The sequence below is a fragment of the Hemibagrus wyckioides genome, linkage group LG29 (assembly GCF_019097595.1).
Source record: "Hemibagrus wyckioides isolate EC202008001 linkage group LG29, SWU_Hwy_1.0, whole genome shotgun sequence".
Classification (NCBI taxonomy): domain Eukaryota; kingdom Metazoa; phylum Chordata; class Actinopteri; order Siluriformes; family Bagridae; genus Hemibagrus; species Hemibagrus wyckioides.
In genome coordinates, this window is record NC_080738.1 from 6374852 (window position 1) to 6384185 (window position 9334).

Below are 9334 nucleotides of genomic sequence, written 5' to 3' on the forward strand. Positions count from 1 at the left end.
CATTGCCATCCAGCACGCGCTGCGTTTACTTCATAATGAGATCACTGCCGCTCAAGCTACCAGTGGAGCGAAGATTGACCATGATAATCTAGGGTGCGTCTCTGCCATTGATTGGTCCAAGCTTGGAAAGCCTGGTACCGCAGAGAAGGCCTGCCAGACTGACATCATCGATACAGCTGTTTGTTCTCCAAAGCCCCTGCAACCTGTGTGCAAGGCCCGTGAGAGAGCAAAATGCCACGTTAAACCCTATGTTGTTCTTAAGCTCAAACGATCTAACGAATAAACCTTACCTGAGAACTCACTCCTGCTGTCCCCTGATTCTTTCACACAACATCAAACACACACCTCATACATATATCCTCAATTACAAAATTATCTCCCACATTCCCCCCTTTTGTGACTCAAGTCACAACACATTCAACTTGTTCAGGCGCTATGCATACATGCATTGTATACATAAATAAATCAGCATGAGGATTACATACTCATGTGATTCGTTTTCAATGATTTGCTATGATCATTGTGCTAGTAAACAATTGCATTTGGATTATATAGTCTTGAATATAAAGGAATGTAATAAGTACTCCAAGCTCCGTGCAGGTACCATTGCATGTAGTTCTTTTCAGTCTTGCTCTCACCAACCTCACTCATTCTCTCACCCCCGTCATTCAATTTCATACCTACCTGGATCCCAACCCTATCCACCAGGTGTTCACCTGGTTACACGCAATCCACGTTGTTTCCATTCCATGCCCGGTGACCAGCAGCACGACCGTGCCTGCCTTAGGTTGTCCCACCCAGTGAGATCTTACCCGTCTTTGGCTAACCGGCCTTATTCTCTGGTCACCGGCTGCACCCTGATTTTTTCGGGTAGCAGCTTTTCCTTGCCCAGCACCTCTGAATCTGGTGTGGCTTTGTGTTGATGGTCTGCTTCCTCTTGATTCTTCAGTAGGGCATTAGTGGGATCTGTGCCATGAGCCAAATTGGAACCTCAGTCACTCCGTGCTCAGTCACTCTGAAGATCTCATCACCTTACCTATCCAGCCATTGTACCTGCAGAGAGCTTCAAGTGTGCAAACATTAAGGATCAACTAACTCTATATTTATAACACATTCAGTGATGTCTACCACTCGTACCCACACGACCAATAACATGAATTATTATTATTATGTTCCCTTTAACCATAAATCAGCAGTTGCCATCAGCAGTTGCCATTAATATGTATAAATGAGTAACAGTCAATCATTCAGTAGTCATTATAAGACATTATAAGACTTCTCCAGTGATTCTGACACATTTGACACTCGGCATAAGAATTGATTCATATAAGAGGCTGATTACACTTTTCCAGCAGTAGTATTTTAAAACACACGTAAATGATAACAGTGATGCATGCATAAACAGTAGTGACTTAAAAACACAATATAATACGACACACAGACATAACATAACCACCACAACATGACCTCCACCCTCTTTCTAAGAGGTACGCCTATCCATATTCTGAACCTTCTCTTCCTCCTGTATGCGAGATTAAGTAGCCGTTCTACACTGTAATGTGCATGTTCTACCACAATAGGTAACTGCGCTGTCTGTCTCGGAGTGTATGCAAATGTTTGTATCTCTGTGATATACATCCTGTCTGCGTAAATCTCCCTCACTGATGTACGTCTGTCTATAAAAGGGTATTCTAGCAATCCTAAATTTGGCTCCCACTCCCCCAAATCGTTTTTCAACAACCTACCCCATAAGTACCTCCATATATGCCTCCAACCCCCCTCCATTATGCAATCATCTTTATTAAGTCCAATTCATCACTGCCATCACTGGGTTTGAACGGAGACTCGATCTCATGTGTCATCTGAACATATTGGCCAAACAATGTGTGCGTCATCTGTGTAACCATGGAATGCAGTAGTGGAATTACACAACACAACAGAACTGTAAGTATCTGTAAACCACACCTATAACTGTCCCTAAGTATTACAGCTCTCCAATTTGAGGAGAACAACCATGACAACCAATCATTTGTCGGTTTATATGTGTTTTCTACGTGCTCATCTCTAAGTTCTTTCATCTGCCTCAATATTTTACTCAGGTTACCCTCCGGACCAGTGTGCATTGGAATGTAAGTACAACATTGATCTCCAAACATAGTGCACACTCCCTCATCCGGGGCTCTCATGGTGTCTAGGATAAGCCTGTTCTGTAAGGCCATGGTAGATGTTGCATGTAGTTGTTCTTGAATCAGATCCAATGCTTGTATTGTATAGTTCATGAACCTTTGTTGGTTGTACCAAATGTAGTTAATCCATCTCACGTTTTTAGCAATCTGTGCCCATGGCAAGAAGAAGGTCAGTGCTCCTGCTCCTGGTCGACCAATGGCAGCATGTTCATCAGGCACTCCCACTGGAACCCCTCTCCAATCCACATAAACCCCATTGCTCCTGTCAAATCGTCCCACGTCGCGCTTGGTTCGTAGACCTTGCGCAACAATCTCTTTTTCTTGTAGCACAGTTAGTTTTCCTATCAGCACCACTGTTGCACAGCATCCCCCCCATCCAGGTGGCAGGGTCTGCCTAGCAACACTATATCTGCAGTACCAGAATACATCAGCTAGCGGCCTAGTTCCATTAGATAGGTCAGGCTGGTTCAGGTCAATATAGTCCTTCTTCCACTGTCTCCACACGTTAATCTTCAATCCTTTTGTATCTGCCGTCACGTCACAGTCTTTAGAAATGTTGCCGACAAACACTTGTGATCCGTTAGAACATACACAGAATGGGTATCTCTGTCCTTTACGCTCACTTACTCTGGTGGGCGGATGTCCCTCAGTCCCGATCTCCACATACTCACAGGTGCTGTTCAACTTCTTCAACCTGGTTGGACCATAAGCACATGAGATAGAATGCATAAGACAAATGAATGGGCATAGGTGGCATAAGTTGTGCTTGGTACTGTTACAGCCCTCTGGTCCTTTTGTCAGAATAACTCTGGGAGCTCGCGATGTCCTGTCATGGCACACTATGCACGAGGTGTTTCCTGCTTCGTGTGCTGTGTAACTTAGCCATTGGTAAAACAAGTTGTTTGTCCACAATTCCTGGTCCAGTCTACTCATAAGGCTCATCGACTGTGCAGTGTCTCTGCGTACTCTGGGCAGTGTTGTTGGTAATTGCTCAATATAGTGTATTCCCCTAGTTTCATCATTCATTCATTCATTATCACCAAAGACTCGTAGAAGTGTGTATATCCAAAGTCCTATACACAGTAGTGCTATTATTACAAGTACCAGTAAGCCCCAATCCATTCTGTTGATTCGATCACAGTTTCCTTCCTCTTCATTTATTTCTTGCTCATCGTCCCTCTCTCTCTCTTCTCTTTCAGTGTCCTCACCGCGCAGGTCCTGTATCCCCCACATCTTGCTGTGAAGGCCCCTCCCTTGGGTCGTCTTCTTCTTGTTCTGCTGGACCCTCCCACGGTTGATACTCCTGGCTTTGCAGGTGGGGTGCTTGTACTGAAGGGGGTTGTGAGGCGGGAACAGCTGGATCACGCTTTCGCGTCTCGAATTCCCTTATCAGTGGGTCCTGCTCCTGTGCTCTTTCACGTCTCGCTCCAGCCCCTGGATCTGGTGCTCTGCAACAGTGATTTAGATGAAACCAAGCAGTCTTACCTTCGATCTTTACTGCTGTGGGAGTAGCTAAGACAACTTTTAGTGGTCCAACTTGTCTAGGCTCATTCCATCTCCTCTTGAAGACCTTGACATACACCCAGTCTCCTGGTTTCACAGTCCTCAGCTCCTCGTCAATTTCACTCGTCCTTCCCTCCGTAGCACCTTTCACCTGTTGGAATATAGCTCGGTGTATTTCAGTTAAGTGCTTCACATAGTTGCCAAGCTCACTTTCAAGCTGCTCTAGCGAAGGGCCCTTATAGGGTCCTCGTAGATAAGGCACAGGCATAGGTCATCCAGTAAGCATTTTATGTGGGGTTAGATGCGTCATTTGGTTAGTTTGCATTCTCATGCTCATCAGTGCTAAGGGCAAAGCTTGTACCCAATTCATTTTTCCAGCTTCACAAATTTTTGCCAGTTTCGCTTTTAATGTTCCATTGGCTCTTTCCACCATTCCCTGTGACTGTGGATGATAGACACAGCCCAATCTGTGTCGTATTCTTAAGTACTGGAACACTCTTCGAATCACATTGTTCACAAAATGAGTACCACTGTCTGAGCTGATCTTATCAGGAATACCAAACCTTGGAATCACCTCGCGACACAAAAATTTAGCCACTGAATCTGCATCTGCTTTAGCTGTTGGGTGTGCCTCCACCCATCTACTAAACCTGTCCTCCACCACCAAGACATACCTTTTCTTCTCCTTCACCTCAGCCATGTCCATGAAATCGATGATCAGATGCCTGAATGGTCCGTCTGGCTCTGGTATGTGGCCTATAGGGGCAGTAAAGCTTTTCCTATTGTTGTATTCTGAGTGCGAGTGCCTTTAACTCAGCCAATTGTGCGGAACATGGTTGAGAAACAACCGTAGACTGAACGGTAACAAAGCTGGTCAAATCATTGCTGGCCGCTACTATGGCGTAACCCGCCAAGTTCCCGTCCTGGCCTCTAAAGCATGAGCCATCAACAAAAAAGGTTACATCCGAATGTGGCAAAGTTTGATTTTCAAGGTCTTGACGTGCTTTTGAGTACGTGGCTGATATTTGCTGACAATCGTGCGGTTCACCATCCAGTGGGGTCATCATTCTATCAGCTGGATTAACTGTCTGGCATCTTTGAATAGTCAATTCTGGTGAGGAGAAAATTACATCGTAACCCGTTTTCCGCGCATGAGTTATAACAAACGTCGGACTGGTTAGCAATGCATGTAATGCGTGTGTAGTGTACAGTATAGTAGGATGGCCCATTGTAATGGTTGACGCCTTTTGATACACAAAGGCTGCTGCTGCTAATCCATGATAACATGGTGGCATTCCACTCTCAATGTTGTCTAATCTGCAGCTAAAGTAAGCAACAGGCTGCTTGCCTGGCCCCTGTTGTTGAGTTAGCACGGCATTAGCGAAGCCTTGCTTTTCTGACACGTACAGGAAGAATGGCTTACCGTAATCAGGACTTGCTAGCACTGGTGCTGTACAAAGATCCTCTTTCAGCATTTCGAAAGCTGCAACAGCCTCCGTCGTCCAAACCAATGCAGCTTTCTTCTGATCAGCTGCTTTTATCAACGCTCGGAGTGGAGCCACCATCAATGCAAAATCTACTATCCACTGTCTGCTATAGCCAACCATACCCAGGAATGACAACATCTGACCAACTGTTTGCGGTTTTGGGGCTTTACGGACCGCCTCTAGATGCGTAGGCGACAGTTTACGACTAGTGCCATGCAAAACTCTTCCTAGATATTCTACTTCCTGTTTGCAGAACTGCAACTTTTCCTTGCTCACCTTGTGTCCGTTTTCTGCCAGAAGTCTCAATACTTTTAGGGAGTCTGCCCGGCCCTGCTCTTTGGTTGGGCTACAAATCAAGATGTCATCAACATATGTCAGGAGAAGACTATCAATATCCAATGAAGCTAGATCCCTAGCCGCAATTCGATTAAAGATCGATGGGCTTTCACAATAGCCCTGGGGCAATCTCGTGTATGTGTACTGTTGGCCGTTATACGTGAACGCAAACAAATGTTGTGAATCTGTATGCAGTGGAATACTGAAAAATGCTGCACACAAAACAATGACCGTGTACCACTTAGTATCGCCTGGGATGTTGGAGAGTAACGTATGTGGATCTGGGACTATTGGCGCTTCTGCCTCAACTATATGGTTAATAGCACTTAAATCATGCACAAGTCGCCACTTATCTGAGTTAGGTTTTCTGACTGGGAATATCGGAGTGTTGCAGTGGCTGTGTTGGTATTAGAACCCCTGCCTCCAATAACCCTTCGAGTGTGGGCCCTATCCCTGCCTGGGCCTGTGGTGTTAGTGGATATTGTTTCTGATACGGGAACCTGACATTAGGCTCAAGTTTTATCAAAACCTGTCCTGCTGATTTAATGAGCCCTACGTCCAGAGCACACTTGGGATTGTGGCTAACAGCTCTTCAGTTTCTGTATCCGACTGTTTATCTGTTGCGATGTACTTTGTCGTCTGAAAGTGGTAACTGATAGATAGGTGACATTTTAGGTGAAATAGGTGACAAGTTTGTGTCGCTCTTAAAGTGTCTGTGCCTTTTTGAGAAATGCGCATAAACTTTCCATCCGGTGAGGTGTGCATGTACTGATTGATGGTTGGTTTCCATTCCAGCACCTGGCTCATTTCTTTGAGCATTGGTCCCAGGTCTTTTGATTCGTGGCCTCCTGCTACCATCAGTGTGATATGGGGTATTGAGTTTGTAATCTGGTACCAGCTCTTTAAGTTGTTGGGTAGCTGAACTGGTGCTGCCACCCCTTGAGGGCCCACGAAGATGTCTGTTGTCACCACGTCAAACAGTTTTCCTTCCAACATGTCTGACCACAGTGTTGCATATTCTTCATTGGTACTGTCTGGGTCAAAACACATAGTACAGTGCAAAGGGCTCTTAAATAGCTAAAATAGCTGGCCTGCAACTCTGATAATGTAGGATTGTCATTCTGTAGCCAATACACTGTGCTACACTCTGTGTCTGTCTGCGTCCCAGCCATGAGATATTGTTCTGCTGTGGTTCTGTCTGGGAATGTCACCCAGAGGCCTGTAGGACTGCAATGAATTCTGGCCTTAAATTTACACAAAAGATCTCACCCCAATAAATTGATTGGTGTAGAGGGTGAGTACAAAAGCGGTGCCACAATAGTGGTGTCTTCTAATGTTAATTTCTGAGGCTCTGTGAAATGTAAGATCTGTGAGATCCCTGAGAAGCCTGTTGTTTTGATGGTCTGCCGAGCGAGATTCGAGCCTTCGCGCCCTATGCATGAATATGTGGCACCTGTGTCGATCATGAATGGAAAAGGACGCTCATTATTGACTGTTACCATGACAGTTGGTTCTTGTTGCGGATGCAGTGTGGTGGCATACTGCATATTCTCCCCCTCTGGCTTCTCAGGGCCGCTTCAACTCCAATTTGGCGCGGGTCCCAGTCCCGGACCTATCTGGGGCTGATACGCATGTGGGCAGTCTCTCCTCATGTGTCCACTCCCTCCGCAGCCCCAGCACTCTAGTGGTTGTTGAGGCTGCTGGTACTGAGGATTGGGGGGTGCCTGCGCGTAACTCAGTCCTTGGGGCCCTCCAGGGCTCTGCGGCGCATAACCTTGCGGTGGTGATCCCCACCGTTCCCACGGCTGTCTTCTCCCTTGCCAACGACCTCTCATTGGTCTTCCTCTAAATCTTCCTTGAGCACCGCCAATGTGGACATTGATGGGTTGGGCCATTGGGTACACCTGACTGTTTTGTGGATGCTGTGAGTTTGGTGCCATCACCTGCGGTTGTGACATCACTTGCGGCTGCTGTGGTGTTTGTCCTTGTTGCGGCAGCATTTGGTTATTCTGCACAAGTTCTTGGCCTGTTGGAATAACTACTGCGGCTTGTATTTTTCCTGCTTTTTCTCTCTCCTTTTCTTTCTGTCTGGCTCTTGTCAACTCGCCAAGCTGTGTTTTATATAGCTGTCAGTAGGGCTTCTGAGGCTGTTTTCTCGTTCTTTTGTTTCTTTCTGTATTGTTCCACATAATGCATCACGTGCTTTGTATGTATCCCAAGGCATGGAGTTTACACCAACCACCTCATCTAGTGAGGTTTGGACTTGTTCAGGCAGACATTTCTTCAGCATTAATCTAAACAGTCCCTTACTTGTGTCCGTCTCGTCCCATGTTCCACCTGTCTCTTCCTTCCATTTATTCTGGTAATCATGAATGAATTTTACTACATTTTCTTCTTCCTTCAAAATCATGTGTTCCAGTTGTCCTGGGTCCATTTTTGTGGGGTAGGTTTTCCTCATTTCATTCCACAATCTATTTCTCCAAGTCCCTAGTGCTATAGCATCCCAGCCTGGTAGATCCATTGCTCCTTTTAGTCCAGTTTCATCCAGTATTTCAGCTGTCTTTGCTTTCCCTATTGTTTGGGCTAATATGGCTTTCACATCTCCTATCGACAAGGTATGTCCTGCTGTCTTTTCCTCGAACTTCGTAATCCACCTCTGTCCTCCATTACACATCTCTGGTAGCTGTGAGCTTAATCCTACCAGATCCATAAATGTCCATGGGACATGGTGCACATCTCTGTAGGCCCACTCGCACACGTTGAGGTATATCTCTCAGCACTGTCTCCCACTGGTGTTGAGTGTGTGAATTCTTTTCCCCTTTGCAAATACTCTTCACTCTCTTTCTTTGCTCTTTGCAGTATCTCCTCTGCCTCCCCTTCTTCCTCATTTTCACTGTGATCTCCCACTGTTTCTTTGCTCCTTCTAATTTTTCCTTTAATTGGGTTTTCCACCGATATCTCCACGTCTTCCCATCCTGTCCAATCAGCATAGCAGTCCGTTTAGGTTGGATAAACTCCCACTTGTCCCCTGCCCGCCATTGGCTCGTTGTAGTTAGGTGGTGGACAGTAGATAGGCGGTGGTCTTTCTATTCCTCTCTCCTCTCTACTCCGCTCTTCTTCCTTCTTTATCGCTGGTTTCACCGCTTCTTCCACTTCTCTGATCTTCTTCCCTTCTCTCATGAACCATTCCAGAATCTCCAATCGCCTATACTTCTTTCCTCTGGATTTATCATCATCTTTGCTTGGTTTCCAGTGTCTCAGCATTTCTCTCACTTCTGAGCAGGCCTTTTCATCGCATGTTCCTTCCACCGGCCACTGCCATGTCCCCTGGGTCCTGTCATGCCATTTTCTCATACATTTCCTGACATGCTTCTCGTCAGGTTTGTGTTGCGCTATTATGATGTCAACTGGTGTAGGCTGTCTTCTCCCTTCACTCATGATGCACCCCTGCTGTGCCCTGTATGCGCTACTTCTCTCTCCTGGGTTCCTGTTGCCTTCTGACCACGTCAGTGCGACGCTGATTTGTTTTACTGTCAAGCTCGGCCTTACTGGATTCTTTCTTATCTTTTCACCGAGCGCGTTGATCTTATCAATCAGCACTGACGTTGCAAAACCTCTTTCCCAGTGTACGAGTCGCGGTTCTACCGACACAGTTCCTGTCAATCCCGAACAATAGTTGTACTGGCTTGGTCTGGGCTGGAATAACTCTACCAGGGGTTCGTCGTCCTCCTTATATGGGTCACTGATAAAGTCAAATATGGGGATGGCTACACTGCTGGGCTCAGGAGCGTCAACTAGTGCCCTCGATATAGGACTCAACAA